General features: G+C 39.2%; 1 long non-coding RNA gene across 1 annotated transcript; it reads right to left on the minus strand.

Moving 5' to 3' along the window:
* Positions 1-11,787: 11,787 nt before the first annotated feature.
* Positions 11,788-16,839, minus strand: LOC123975649. Its single transcript, XR_006826127.1, has 2 exons — positions 16,773-16,839; positions 11,788-15,262 (listed from the first exon to the last, which is right to left on the minus strand). It is a non-coding gene; the product is annotated as an uncharacterized LOC123975649 (long non-coding RNA).
* Positions 16,840-16,847: the final 8 nt, after the last annotated feature.

Consider the following 16,847-nt stretch of genomic DNA (forward strand, 5'->3'; position numbering starts at 1 on the left):
CCGGAGCGCATGTCTGTCAGCAGCAGTCAAGGTGCCCCTAAGAGAGCCTGACACGCGGTTGCAGAGAAGAGATGATGATACTGTCGGGGGGGAGGTAATCCAATTGTACTGCGGAAGTGGGAGTGAAAGAGTACTTGCTATTTATTAGCGGACTCCTCACTCTTCAAGGTGGAGACAAGTTAAAAGTGTATCACCAGGAACTCCTCCATATTGTAGCAAAGGCTTATTATTTGATCGAAATCTATCTATCTATCTGTCTGTCTGTCTGTCTGTCTGTCTGTCTTGTCTATATCAATGGTTCCCAACATTGTTGTCATATCAAAAGCTGGTATTGACTCTTGTTTACTTATTCTTTGATAAACCAAACTTTTGCCAATTTAAGACCATTTTATTTGGGCAAAGAACTTGCTACTTGTTTATGCAACATTTAAGATTTAAGAAGTCCAGTTTTTTGTTAAACTGGAAAAATATGTCCATAGCTCTCAAAGTAGGTATTAAAAAGTTTTATTTTGGTATCGATACTAAAACTCATGTATTCTATCAGCATTGGTATCGAAAAAATGAAAATCTCCACCCCTAATGATGAGCCGCACAGGCCCTGTCACAAAGCAGATTTCCCTGCTTTTCATAATACCTGCACATCTCTCTGCGTGTGCATTTGTTTGTGTCAGAGCTATTTCAGAGCTATTCATTAAGTCACAAACTTCTAAAGCCACAAATGATGTTCTCTCTAACTTCTTGTGGTGCTTACAGTAAGTCTGTGGTACCATGCTTGACTTGTTTTGTTTTTGATTACTGTGGGGCAGCATCCTTCTGCTCAGGAATTTAATTAGGATTTGCACTCATGCAACCACTGGCTTGATCTGTGGTTATCTTTAACCATTAATAAAAAAAACAGCAGTTGTGGCATGAATGTTATCTACTATAGGTACGTAGTGATAAAGTACAAGCTTAACCCAGGAAGTTCAAACTGAACCTTTTTCGGCAGTTTTAGCTCGTTTTTAAATCCGGCTCCTCTTCAATTTGGTTTCTTTTTTGCCATGTCCATATTAACTGACAAAGGATTAACAGGAGCGTGGGATTTGTGGGAAGCACTACAGCTCAAACTATTGTCATTTGGTTGTTTGTTCTTCTATTTAATGTAAGATATCTATAATAGGTGCATGACTTCTGACAAGGGAGTGTCGATTTTGTTCTGATCACACTGCATTGAAGTTAAAACCATAATTCATTTTACACAACACATCTTTTTCTTCAGATGAAATTTCACTTGTCGTGGTCACACATACCTGGTTTTTATGTTCCATTACAATGCATCAAGACAATGTGAGGGCTGATAGAGTAACTGGTGAAGAATAATGATGTGCAAATCACTTTTCAGATGCAAACCTGCAAAATAGGTTTTGGTTAGATCTGGCTCTTGCTGTGTCTCTCTCAATATGTACTGTATCTCACATGGAGGATTGTGGTGTTTACTCAGGTCGGTAACCTTTGCATTGTTGTGTTGCATTGTCAAGTTTTTGACATTTGTGAATGGCCCTGAGACAGCATGCGTGAGGTAGAAAAGACAATGTGTGAAGTAGTGGGATTGTTTTATATCCTCTTTACTGTGCTTGTTAACGAAAGGGTTAAAGGCTGCTGTTGCTCTGTGAAAAGAAGGGGTAGTGGTGTTGACAAGGTGTGAAAAAAGAGGCAATGTAAAAAGAGTCTGAAGGGCAGCGGGAGGGTCTCATTTCTCTCAGTCCAGAGGAGGACACACAGGGCAAAGACTCTATCCTTGGTAGAAGATTTATAGCATCAGATATATCACATCCTCAAAAGCCTCTGTGGCACCTTTCGCAGCACAAAAAGAATCTAATTTTGTTTTTCTATCTGTTTCCATGTGTATGATTTCACAAGTGAGATAAACAGAAGCCAGAAGCTAATTATATTTTATTTATTTTATGAAACTTTGATGGAATAACCACTCAACTAAATGTGTTCTCAACAGGATGGGATGCTAATTTTAACAATAATTAGGAATGTCTTGTACTGTAAATGTATCTTCGGAAGGTCCGTATCAATGTTTCTCCAGTTTTCTACTCAAAAAAGTGCTTGAGATGATTCTTGTAGAATCTGATTCTTGTAGAACAGTATGTGTGGGGTTCATGTTACCTGGTGCCTTTTGTGCAGCGGCACCACATCATGTCAGTGTTTGCCTACTCTGAATCATCATTACATAGCTGTGGCTCAATGTGAGGCAGAGCACTAACTCATTATGTGCTATGATCTTCTGGGCAATTCAAAATGGAGTCCCACTGTAGCGACCGAGGGTAGGAATCATAGAGTTTGGATCAATGATGGTGTAAGCATCAACAGTCAGTGGGTTTTGTTTACGTTGATTGGCGACAGCTGAATACACCTGTGAATGCAGCAGTTTCAGGTCATTGCTTTGAACACTAGAGGGTGTGTTCCTCATGGACATGCTCAGAGACGAAGATATAATGTTGCCTATGTGACTGGATTGTAAAGCAGTTCATCGTGATATGTGCGTGTGTGTGTGTGTGTGTGTGTTGCTTGGACTGACATTCTTTATCAGACACTAGGGCTACAACTAACAATTATTTAACTGATTAATCATTTCGTCTATAAAATGTCAGAAAACTTTTAAAAAAAAACAAACAAAAAAAAAACACACAAACAAAACCATCCATTTCAATCTTCCAGAGCTCTGGTGGGCATATTCAAATGTGTTATTTTGTCCGACCAAGAGTCTAAAACCCAAAGATTTAGCATTTTTTATAATATGTGGCAAACAACGATTAATCAACAAAAAATTAAGCAATAAACAATTAATCGCCTATTCAAGTAATCGTTTAACCTCTTATGAGAAACCACAGCTAGCAGTTAAAAGATTGACAATCCATGTTTTTAGGCAGAAATCACGATGAAGCAAGCAGCTCATCCATCAAATGAGGCAATCCAAGATGTAGACACCATGGGACGCATGACTCAGCATTTTAACATGAATTTGAGCCAGAATCCGTTGGATGTAGCTGTTGTCAGGTGTCCCATGATGCCCACATCTTGGGTTGCTTAATTTGATGGATGAGCTGTTTCATCATGGCTTTGCCTAAACATTCAGTCCATCCATCCAGTATCTAAACTGCTTATCCTGTTCATAAGGCGCAGGAGCATATCCCAAAACACACACTGGGTGAGAGCTGGCGCACAGCCTGCACACGGAGAAAGATTTAGTCACACGATATAAATGACATAAACATACAGACTTTGAGGAAAGATTTAGTTGAATTGTCATTAAAAGTCATATCAACTGAATGTCTTGGTTTTAAAGAGAAAACAAAATGGCCGTGTGATGATATGAGCATGGTGTTGCAGCTAGAGCTGCAACTACTTATTGTTTTCATTACTGATTAATAAATCAGTTATGTATTGGATTAAAATCACATTTTCCCAGAGCCCAAAGTGACATTCACAAACTGCTTGGTATTTCCCAAAGTAGAAGTTTACAATGATTTAAAAGAGAGAAAAGCAGCAAATCTTCACATTTTAGAAGTTGGAAACAGTAAAAGTCATTTTTGCCTTTTCTCAAATAATTCACTGTCAGTCGATTAATCGACTCATTGTTTGTGCAGTAGATTGAAACACATGGAATGTAGCTTAAAGTGTCTCAGGCCACAGATTGTAGACTCAAGATTTCCTTTCTTTTAAGTCTATTTTATTTAAATTCAACATTTTAAATCAACGCCAGCGATGGGACAATTCATGTAGAAAAAGAGCGCTATGATCGACTGGATGATCCCAGCACAAGTGTATCTAAACATGTCTCACTCAGTCATAGTATCCGGGTGTTACAGGGTGGATTTGAACAAAGTGTCTTAAATTATACAGTGTAGTAACTTAAACACACACAGTAAATCCAGCTAAGGTATTAGCTCTCGCAAAACAGACAGGAAGTGAAAAATACTGTAGATTACAGTCACTATAATGCAACCCAATACAACAGTTGTGCAATAAAAAGGGTACTACCTTTTTAAAGTTTATTATCTGTAATTGTATTGGCTCTATTTACTATAATTCCCTAAGTTTCTGTTTAAGGTTTTGTAGCGTGGTTGAGCAGTATGTGTTGAATTTTGTGCTTTGTGTGGGCTGCTTACCATTAAATAAAGAATTAATGCTAAATATATTTATTGTTATTTGCTCACCTTATATCAGTGTAATATGTTTTCTGCTGCCGCATATTATTAAAACATCCAAATAATCATTACAAAAATCACTCCATTTAGACCATAAAATACACAGTTATCTTGTACTGTATTAGAACAACAGAATTTAACATTGACTGGTTTATAATTCACCTTAATTAACAGCAGAGTATTAGTTTATTAGAAGAGGTTGAGGTTAGTTAATCTATTTCCCACAGCGTCAGAGTTTACTAATCCCCCCCTTGGTGGTGATAGTTCAAAATGAAATTCAACTAATCTCTTAATATCTTTGCCTCTGTAAAGTTAATTGGTGTTTTGATACTTTGTTCTGAACCCGGTTGGGCTTATTTTCATTTATATTCCTGTTAAGAGCAACTTAGCAGCACTTTAACTTACTATTACTTAGTGCTAAAAGGACTGCCTCCCAACATCTCATGGTTTTCTTTGCACAGGTGATCTCCTGCAGGGGACCAACAGCTATCTCTAAGGTTTATGGAAACCTGACTTCCCACTGGTGGAGAAGGTGAGTTTTGTGACGTCTTTTCTCCTAAATCTTCATGTTGGCTTGATCCTCATTTAGTCTGACATTTCTCATTTGTTCCAGAAAGACCATAGCACAGACTCAAGCACTTTTTAAGGACCTTATGTATAATTTATAATGCTAAACATGCCACTTGAGGTAATTAATACCTCTTTGTCAACGGTGTTAATATTTGATGAGGGTGTTCCAGTCAGTCAATGGGCTAACTGGAGGACAAGTAATTTTTGTGTCTTATTTGAGTATCTAATATTGAATTGTTCTTTCTGTGGCCTACTCCGTGCATGAGCAGTTTTCTAGCTACAATCAATCAAATCAACAGATGTGTAGTCTCTTTGGGCAGCAATAACATTTGACTCTTAATTTTTTCAAAAAAATTTTTGTTAGAGGAAATTATCTCAAACTTTACTTCCAGGACCTCACAATGAGTGGCTCAGGCTGCCTCACTGGGAAGAATGATAGCTCAGTAGGGATTATTGATTTCCCTGTTCAAGCTCTTTATTTTGTGTGCATAATGACGGAACCTTGCTGCAGAGGGGAGGTTAAGCAGCTGTTTGATGAGCATAGATTGTTGTTTGCATATGCAAGAAGGCTCATCAGAACATGATGGCCCAGTTCAGAAAGGCTTCTCCGGGGATCGTGTGCAGTTTGGACAGTGAGAGGAAGCTGGGTCAGAAGAATATAGCTTGTGTTTATACTGTAGGTAAACAAAGTGTGCTGAAAGGTTCAACAGCAACTTAAGACCCCACAAAGAAAATAATATCTTCAGCAGCAGACATTATTTTGTGCTCAACTCTCTGGCCTCTAAAACTACATCACCATTCTCCACAAATACACGATATTAATCAGTGATTTAGTTGATGTAGGTTTAGATAACCTCCTAACCGCAACATGGCTCATCAGATCAGGGTTTTCAGTTATCTTATTTTCAAATAGTTAATTAAGGAAAAGATGTACCGATTTGATTCCGCATTGTCTAAATATCAACATGGCATTATTAAATAATCACAAAAGATATCACCTGTTTATTGAATCGTTGGACAAAGCTTGATTAGGTATTTTGGTGTGAGATAAAGTAATGTCTTGATTGAGAACAAGTCATAAATCAAGAAGCAAGTTTTTGAGGTGATAATGCACTACATTGTTAATAATCTGTTCTATTAAATAAAAAACAGATTCACTGTAGAATGTACAGTATCTCACATAAGTGAGTACACTCCTGACATTTTTGTATATATTTGATTATATCTTTGCATGTGACAACACTGAAGAAATTACACTTTGCTACAATGTAAAATAGTGAGTGTACAGCTTATATAACAGTGTAAATTTGCTGTACCCTCAAAATAACACGTCACACAGCCATTAATGTCTAAACCACTGTGAAAATGTCCAAATTGGGCCCAATTAGCCATTTTCCCTCCCCGGTGTCATGTGACTCATGAGTATTACAATTGGTGTTATTGCTCTCACACTCCCTCATACTGGTCACTGGAAGTTCAACATGGCACCTCATGGCAAAGAACTCTCTGAGGATCTCAAAAAAAGAATGGCTGCTATACATAAAGATGGCCTAGGCTTTGAGAAGTTTGCTAAGACCATGAAACTGAGCAGTAGCACGGTGGCTAAGACCATACAGTGGTTCAACAGGACAGGTTCCACTAACAACAGGCCTCGCCATGGTCGACCAAAGAAGCTGAGTGCAAGTGCTCAGCGTCATATCCAGAGGTTGTCTTTGGGAAATAGACGTATGAGTGCTGCCAGCATTGCTGCAGAGGATGAAGGGGTGGGGGGTTAACTTGTCAGTGCTCAGACCATATGCTGCACACATCATCATTCATCATGGAGGAGTGGAAGAGGACTCCAGTGGCAACCTGTGAAGCTCCGGTGAACTCCATGCCCAAGAGGGTTAAGGCAATGCTGGAAAATAATGGTGGTTATTTACACTTTGGTGGTTATTGACATTTTTTCACCGAGGGGTGTACTCGCTTTTGTTGCCAGTGGCTTAGACATTAATGGCTGTGTGATTTACACTGTTATACAAGCTGTACACTTACTACTTTACATTGTAGTAAAGTGTCATTTCTTCAGTGTTGTCACATAAAAATATATAATCAAATATTTACAAAAATGTGGAGGGTGTACTCACTTTTGTGAGATACTGTATATGTTACAATCTAGAAATGTGGTTGCAGCATAGCCAGTAATAATAAAGTAATAAATAGCAAGCAAGCATTAAAATAAATAAAGCAGCTCATGCACGTGTTATCTGCACTCAGCCATGCTTTGCTGCATGGCCTATAAAAATTTGGAAAGTAGGATAGTGATATTCCAATTTCTTAAAGTCAGATTTAGAGTTGATCACTGCTCCCTCCTCGTGCCAGCTGGGGAGGTCGCTCAGGCTTAGTGGCTTGTTTATGCCTTCAGACTGGTCATCCAATTCTTCCATAGAGACATTATTTTTTTCCCTTCCTTCTTTATTAAACAACCACCAGCACTTGTTTGGCACATGATTAGGCATATCCATCCCACACTCTTTAAGCCAAATTGGCAGTATCTGTTGTCAAGACTGCTTAATATAAATACTACAGGTGCCAATTCAAAGTATGATATGTATACAAATAAAAGTTACTTTTACTTTTTTTCAAATATTATCGGAGTTTTGCTTAAGTGCTGAATTATGTCTTCAAGCAGTCAAATTGCTGGTTTTGCAATGAGTTGACTGTTACCGTTGACAAGTCTTGGTCCAGTTGCAAGTCCAAGCCCTTGACTTTTGCAGTGACTTATGTCCAGTTTGAGTCTCAAGTCTTCAGTCTCCAACTCTGTCACTGGGCACACAGTGGAATCAGTCAGTTACTTTAACTAAATGGCCCCTGGGTATTAGAGGTGAGTATAAATAGGGATGTAAGATGATTATAGTCTGGACATTCAGTTTAAGTATCTCTGGGTGTCATTGCTTGGACTCTCCTCTCAGTTTTTTTGTTATTGTGATCATATTTAACTGTTTCAAAGAGATGTTTGTTACACTGACACTGTGTCCGTCACACAATTTACTTTTTTAATATATATTGACTTGTTAGTGGCTTTTTGAGGGAGAAATTGTGTTGCTATGTTTGTGGTCAGTATTAAAGGAACATGAGATTTCCAATTCATAGAAATGTTTAGGCATGCTAACATTGTGGCTATATGGAATGATCATTCATGAAAGTTTGTACAGACATTAATGGTCCCCAGAGAATGGATGTTACTGACTTTGGTGATCCCCTGATTTTTCCCCTAGCGCCACCATGACGTTGACATTTGTGGATTTTTAGTAAAAATAGTCCTGGGCGATTGGATGGATTACTGTGAAACTGGGTTTAACATTCACGCTCCCCTTGGTGTGCCTTGGTACAGCTGAATGGTTACATTGCATGCCATATGGCCAGGCCCCATGGTCCGGCTCCCTTGTACCAAGAGTCGCTTGTTTGATTTCAGCCAGTGACCTTTGTTGCCAGTTTCATGCCCCTCTCTCTCCCCCCCCATTTCCTACCTCTTCAAAATACTATCAAAATAAAGGCAAATGACTTTGGTAACCCTCTGACTTTTTCTCTTGTGCCATGATCAGGACAGGACATCAATTTGCCTTATCATTTATATAAACAAATAGCTGAAATACTAATTCTCATTTGTCTCAGCTGTAATTTGTGTTTAGTGCTAATTGATAAATGTTTGCATGCTAACCATCTAAACCAAAATGGTGATGGTTGACTCTTAGGGCCGGATTTACTAACATCCCAAATAAAGTGTAGGTTGCATGTGCATTCCAACATATTGCACTTGCAATTGTAATACCTGTTATGGGTGATCAACTAAGAGTTATTGCGTAGACAACAGGTGAATACACAATGGAGGTGGGAGTATTTAAATGAGGGTTTTGCGTGTTTTAATAGTTTCGCCATGGAGAGTCGGGAGGGAAAGCAGCCACCGTGGTCTCATCAGACCACAGGACACACTGTTTCATTCAGTGCGTCGCGAGTATGTGGAAATCGTATGTACCAGCCCATCCTGCCTAAGATCGCACTAAGTACTTGGGACAGCACACCTGAAAAACTGTTTTAGGAAACCCCAGCAGAAACAGATACAGTGTGCAGGAACGACCCAGACGCGAGGAAAAGCCAGCAGATTGAATGCCAACAGAGGGAACAATCATCGACCTTACGCACCGTGCCCGGTCGCGCTGCGATCTCCTGTGCCTGTACACCCCAATGCCCCATTCCCTCTCTGATACCTACAATGGGTTGTGTCGCTATGGCGCTGTGAACAGTTGGTGACTGTTCCCTCTGGCTGGATGAATTTTACGCGTGATCCATGCACTACTGCGGCTGGGGCCTCTACGCAGCACCACGCAACTTTCTCATTTCTCAATTTTCGACAGTCAGTTCTAAACAAAATATGCTTTATTGGCATGAATGTTAGTACAACAGTAGGCCTATTGCCAAAGCTATAAAGGAAACTAAAAAGAACCCAATTCAATTCGTATAGTTCATCGAATAAATAAAATAGTATTTCTATTAATTGGATATAGAATAATATTACCTCAAAAAAAATTAATCTTCTACGTTTTCTTTCATTATGGCTGTGTCTTCCTGGCAATGATAACAGCAGCAATCTCTGCGCAACACTTGGCGGTCCTTTCAAACGTATTAAATACAGATGCTGTTGCACTCACATGAAATTGCTTTTAGGCTTCTTAGATCACATTGCATGTAGTAAATAAATGTATTTGCATGTTACCCTCCCATTACTTTGCACAATAAAATGGAAACGCCCCAAATTGTATATTCATTAAGGAAAAAGTAGTAAATGAACAACAGGTGCCATCTTGCACTCTTGAAAGACGTCATTCTGCGTGCACACCTGTTAATTTGCTGGTGATATCAAGTTTGCCCACGTTTTTACTCACTCAAACCTTTAGTAAATCAGGCCTATAGTCTTTTCTTGTATTTTAACATGTTTTCCTCTTTTCAAGGACAAAGTGAAATGCAGCTGAGAGAGTTTCATTTTGCTGTGTAAGCAGCCCCTCCTCTCTTCAGTCAAAAAGCAAAGACACAGAACATCAGGTTTCAGATTTTTTTTCAAAATCAGCATGAAAGCATTTAATGTATCAGTTGCATATGTAACATTAATTGTAGAAAGTGAACCAAAGGATGTTACTAACAGGACATGGAGCTGTTTCTGAAAAAACTGTCCCACTGTTGATAAGGGCAGTAACATTTAAAGACCTATTTTTTATTTTTGTTTATGTAAATATTAGTTTTTGTTTGTTTATCTATTTGCTTATTTAAAGGATCCCCATTTGCAGATGCTATGGTAAATCAGTTCTTTCTGGGGTCCACACCTGACATAGTTTACACATTACATCAATTGCATTAATATATTAACCTCAATATATTGTACATTTAAAAAAAAAGGAAAAACAGAAAAGACAAAAGCATATATACAATTTAAAGCATTCATATACAATTCAAAGCCAGTCACCAGTAATAATACAATTAGGTAGAAAACTAATTGAAATCAATGTAGATGGTATTTACAAGAATGAGAAACTAGCACAGAGTTATACCTCCTACTGTTCAGTAAGTCATCTACATACCCAGTAGATGTCTCTTCATATTGTTTTTGGAGGCATAATTACTTTTTTTTTTAATCAAGTTGATCATTCAGTTGATTTTGTTTTAAATAGTTTGAGATATTTATCCCATTTTAGTTAAAATCATTTGTAGCACTCTCTTTTTCCAATAACACCACCTCCCACACCCTCTCCCCATGCCTTATAAATTCACACACGTATAGGCGGTGTGTTTAAAGCCAGCCCATCAGTATTCAGTGCAGCATCAGGCAGCCAAATGTTAAGGCGGAAAGCTGGTGTGTCTAAAGAGCAACATTCTTAGATTGACTGTTGCCTTACGCCCTCCCTTCCTCTGTCTGCCTGGACATAAGGAAAAACTGGACTGGAACCAGAGCCTCCATTCTCTCTGCTCCATCTCACAGCCACTGCTGCATGTCTGCAGTTCATTCCTTCATCACCACCCATCACAATATATCTGTCTCCCCCTCCTCTGCTCTTCTCTGCTTCTCTTGTCCGTCTCTCTCTGCCCTCCCCTGACTGTTTTTCCCCCTGTCTTCACCACACTGTCACCACTAGGCTTGTGGCAAGAGGCTTGATAGTTACATAACCACTGCAGCAGTGCAACTCAGTCGCAAATGTGTGTTTATATGTGCTGTATTGTGAAATGTATGTTTCTGATTAATGGCCAAATTTCCATGAAACAGGAATCTCCTAGACAATTTAATGGTTCATCAGTTCATTTTCAAGTCTTATTTCAGTTTTATTCCTGTGAAATCATGTTTTTTTCAATCAGTTTCGTATGTTGAATGTATCAAGAAACACGAAAGTCTACGGTCATGCTAGGGGCTCTGAGGCTGTAAGCTAGCATTACAGCGTTAACATGTTGATGTATATTGTGCAAGACGAGAGAGATAGTTCATTGAGTGGTTTCACACAAAACAAAAAGGTTACTTTAAATTATCTTTTAAGTTGACTATCATATCTGTAATCCAGGGCACAATTCAAACAGGATCAAACAACTGGTTCTCTTTTACTGTTGACCACCGTACATATTTTTTCCAAAATAAGGTCCCATGGGGCAGAAGCAAAAGCGTTGTAATTCTGTCATGAAGTTTGTATGACAGAATTTTGGAGATTGAACCAGAGTACAAATTGTTTTATGGACTGTCAGATGGCAGGCAGCATGGTGTCTCAGTAGCCACCCTACCAGCTTTATCATCATGATTGTCCATACTGTAATTTTATTATGTTGGTCTATACCATACACACATCTACTGCATGCCTGTCCATCCTGGGAGAGGGATCCCTCCTCTTTGTCTGAGGTTTTGATGATATATTATCCATATTTTATTATATACTGAAATTGGACCACATAAATAAAAGTGACTACAACCTCCATACGACCTGTAGCTGACCATAACCTCTCACCTCCCTGTGGGGGAAGAGAAAGAGAATCTGTCCCTAGAGAAATCAATTAAGTGTAATATAAATGGTGTCTTTTTTTTTTTGTTATGTCCCAGTGCTGACAAATTATTGTGTGTTGTTCTGGGAGCTGAGCAATAGCACATCTGGCTGACTCACAGTTACACAAAATAGATATTGATTAAAAATGGGCACAAGGGAACTCCACAAGGAACAAACTAGGATGCAGAAACTTGATTGTTGTGCGGCGACCCAGAGCACCTTTCATGATCAGATAATTGAGTCATCCTTCGCTTGTTTGCTTGAAATCATGACCCAGCCTGCTAGCCCGCACAGGCAAAGGCATCTACGGACTGTTTGCTACGATACAATATCTGGGAGTTGTAATCAAATAGAGACATTACTGAACTGATCAGTAGCTGTTCTGTTGTTATGAAGACATTCATTTGTAGAATATCTGATGAGCTTGATTTTGGGGACAGATTTAAAATGACATCTTACTAGTCTGGTCTCACCTGATCTCAGTGGGATCATGTAGTTGAGGGTCAAGCAGAGCCCCATCAATTCATGTATGCAGTGGTGGAATGTAACTAAACTTACTGAAATACTTATTATTATTGTACTTTTAACTCCATTACATTTATCTGACAGCTTTATTTCTACTTTTCAGATTAAAGTTACATAAATGGCCTAACAACGTATTTTAGCTTGTAACCTCTTGCAAAAGGCAGTGTCTAGTTGTAGCTTCGTCATGTTTCAAAAGTCAGAGAAGAGACACTTTCCCTCTAAACATCTTTCCATGTTTGAGTTACAAAGAGGTAAAACTCTATATATTTCATGTTCATTTTAGAGAAAAGTCTAAAAAGATTAATTTATATAATAGAGATTGTTTTGTCTTCATTTCTACCCTATTAATCACCTCACCACCCTTCAGATTTATCTGGTGGCCCTCACATCAAACTGCTGCAACAGCAAAATGCTGCTCAGACATTAATGCATAAGTATTAATAATGTAATTTATTATAATACATCAGTCAGAGAGGCAGATTTCCTGCTGAACCAGTACTTTTAATATTTAATTTATCTTCTAATACTTGTGTACTTTTACTGTAGTAGGGTATTTTGAGTATGAGTTACATTGTGGTATTGGTACTTTTATTTAAGTAAAGGATCGGTGTGCTTCTTTCACCACTACATGTATGAAGTTTGGATATGTTGACATTGATAGTCCCAACAGGATTAGTCCTACTGACTTTGGTGATCCCCTGACTTTTCATCTAGTCAGTCCATAAAATATCTCAACATCTGTTTTATTGATTGGCAGATTAGAGGATGCATCCTAATGACTTTGGTAATCTCAACAGTTCCACAAGCGGCACACACAAGTTAGCATTTTTCTTTTGTCGACAACTATTAGATGAATTGCCATAAAATTCGGTGTATATATATATATACTCATGTTCCCCTAAGGATTAATTGTCATGACATTCCCTTTGTTTTTTGTCTTACTGCCATCAGGTCAAAATTTCAATTTGCCCAATACTTTGGTTTATGAGTAAATACCTGCAACAACATTCCCGTCACCCTCAGTTGTTTAACATGCTAAACTGTGTTAGCACTTAGCTCAAAGCACAACCCAATTCCTCCTTCACAGAACAGTTAGCATGGCTGTAGACATCGCGCATTTCCTTATGATAGAAAACTACATGGGTAGCACATTTATCTTCCTTGCTCGTGTCAGACTATTTGTTTTCTACTTGTTTTTTCATCATGTTTCTTAGCAAATAAAAAAATATCCACCCATACAGCAGTTTCAGGGGCTTTCCTCTGTTGGATGGGCTAGGAGTTAGCTGATGGAGGAGAGAGAGAAGATGAGGGCTTTTCCTAAATACTGTTGCCATTTGGATCAACACTTCAGTTCCGATTTGACTCTCCTACTCTATGCCCCAGCGAGCAGTAAAGAGGGCTCACGGCACTACACGTTCAACTGATAAATACAAAACAAGATCACCCTCAACCTCCACTCTCACCGGTTTTTCCTCCTCTCTCTATTCTACTGCTCTGCCTCTTTATTTAGCTCTGTTACTGCATCTTCTTTGAACGAGTTCTCTAGAGTACTCTGTCCCTCTGTCTTTTGGTTCAGTATGCACTCACAAGTTTCCCTCTTGTGTGTTGGTGCATGTCCATACTCATGGATGCTCGGCTAGTCAAATGTGGGATGGACAGCTGACACTGCATTCCAGCCTTCTTTCTCCCATCTAAAGCATCGGTCACATGGCCAGCTAAATGACGGCTTCTGCTGTTACGGCGTGTGTGAAGTCTGCACAAAGTGGCCCTGTCTCCTGGCAACATCCAACGGCCTGCTTAGTCTGCGCTGCACCGTGAGATGAATCACATCTCTGTCCTGATGTGTTCAGCTGCCGTTCTGGCCCTATGGCTCTCTCTATTCCACTCAGCAACAATCTTGCTCTCGGACCAGCTCCACGCTACGTCCTGAGCTTGCTGCATCCTTCCTCTTCTCCCTCACCTCTCTCTTGTCACTCCCTGCCTCCCCCCTCAATCTTCATCTCCCCTACTCGCCTCTCCTCCTCCCTGTTCCTCTCTGTCGCTCTCTCCTTGCTCATATCCCAATGAAAGACCTCCCTCTGTCTCTCTCCTTGTGTGTCCTCTTGTACTCTGTGATTGTTTGATAAGGCAGCTGCCTTCTCTTGCACTGACAGACAACCACAATGCATCGTAAACCAACCACAAAACATCAGCTGTGGGATTTTAGTAGTTCTCAAAATATTTGGCATGCTACATTAGTTTTAAGTGCAGCCTTAGTTGATTTGCTTATGTTACTGGAGAGAAAATCACTAAATTGGGTCAGCGACGTTTGAAATGCTGTTGTCGAATCAGTCAGGACACTGTGAGCTTGGTAGTGTGCCATGGTAAAGTTAGTATATCTCTTTGAAATCTTCTTATTGTAACAAGCTTACATGTTTGTTGTGGTTTCCATTCACTTAAAAGCCTTGACAACACTGGACCTTCTGACTGTGTCAGGAACATTTCTTATCACCTGGATCAGGGGTTCTCTAACTCTTAAAAGCATGTTCATCAGGTACCTGCAGCATTTAGTTGCATCATGTTGCTGTGAGCTCAGTCACAGGAGTGCAGTGCTCAATGTGCCAGCAGTGCATTTGTGATGAAACTGAGCCCTTCATCTATAAACAGTAATGCACATGTCCCTATGCAGAAACAACCTCAAGCTATCCTGTCAGTATATAATGTCCTAATTACACTTTCATTTCAACCTCACATTCCTCTCTCCACTTTGTCTGTCTCACTCGTCCTATCCGCTTCTTTGCTTGTCTTCCTAGCTAGCACCCTCCCCCTCTAAAGCTATTCAAGTGGCACACTGCAGGATTATCCCTCAGCCTCTGAGACATGCTGGTTTGGTCAGACTTATCGTCCTCTCTGGGTTCACTTTGTCCACAGAGGTCAAAGCTGCAAAAATAAAAATTTACAACATATCCTTAACAATTTAAAGTACCAACTATAAAGGACATATTTGGACTACAAATTCATACATCCACAAGGAGGCTGTCGTTTAAAGGAGTTGTTTTTGATTTCAAATTTCTTTTTTCCCCCCCCATAATGGAGCCAACCATGGTAAGTGAATGTGCAGAACAATGTTCAGTTACTTACAAATGTGCAAACGGTTTGCAATTGTAGTATTTTATCTACTTCAGACAGAGCCGTGCTGCCTCTGCAATCACAGCAGACTCCTGAAAGACTTGGGGATTGCTAAAGGGATTGCTTTGACATCAACCAGTGTGTTCTGGTCATTGAGTGGGTTGTTAACAGTTTCAAACTGATACATCATCCAAGTGGACAAATGTGTCTTGTACAGACCAGCTGTTATTTTTATATTTTACTTATTTATGCAATATTTTGGATGTTCCTTTGCATTATATAAAAAGGTGCATGTCATTATTCCGCCCCATTTATATGAAATTTATTTTCCTAAAATCTGACTAATATTAGACACTGTAACATTAACAGTAAAGTAACAGTACTCACTAGTCTAGTATTCACTTTGACTTCCTCTCCAGTTAATACACTGGGTAATGGTCATTGAGGTGGATTGAACTCAATAACTGGAGTAGAAGCCCCTCTCCACGCTCACCATTCCCACCCCTCTACGATAATCTCCCACAATGTCCTTAGAAATATCAGTACCATACTAGTAGTAAATTCTTTGTGCTTTGATAATTTGAAATCATTATCTCTCACCTATCGTCTTTTCACCTTCATAAACATGTTCATATAATTATCCACGCTACAGAATTATGTGACAACAGTTTGAGATTGTCGAATTTAGGAAGATGTCGGGACCACTATCTGAAAATTATCGTGTTAAGCTGAATACTTTCTAAACATCATCAAGGGTTATTGTTGGTTTAAGTGTGTGAGGTTTGGTTTAACTAAGCTTCTGGACACATTGGTTTTGTTATGAACCAAGATTCTGGCATCATGCTGGAGCTTAACTGGCTTTGATGTCACCAGGTGTTATAGTCAAGGATGCAGAAGCAATCTGTGGACTCTGATGGACAGGTAGCTGGACCAATGGTGTTTGTTGGTTGCTGAGATTAAGACATGCTACTTTAGGGCTGCTTAGCTGCATGGGGCTCTCTTGCATAACATAGTCAGGTTTTATGCTACATGACTTTCAGCAAACATTTGTCTATAAAAAGGTATAGATTTGAGGCCTATGGTGTCTTTATCATTATGTCAGTATTTACTGTGGAGAGAGCCTCAGATGAACCTCACCAAGTGGATGCACATTTAAGTACAAATTTGCTTTAGTTTTAGTAAATACATACAGATTGTACACTGATCTCTAAATAACTTTGTTTAACTTGCCTACACCGTCACATATCACAAGCAGGTCTTATAAGCATATTTTCGGTCCTTTGGTTACACATGTACAGTAGATTACAAAACACATGCTCACCACATCGAACAGGGAAACAGAAATGACGCTAAATACTCCAGCGCTTGAGTGATGAAGTGGCACCAGGTAAGGCGC

This window comes from Micropterus dolomieu, linkage group LG08, assembly GCF_021292245.1.
Source record: "Micropterus dolomieu isolate WLL.071019.BEF.003 ecotype Adirondacks linkage group LG08, ASM2129224v1, whole genome shotgun sequence".
Taxonomy (NCBI): Eukaryota; Metazoa; Chordata; class Actinopteri; order Centrarchiformes; family Centrarchidae; genus Micropterus; species Micropterus dolomieu.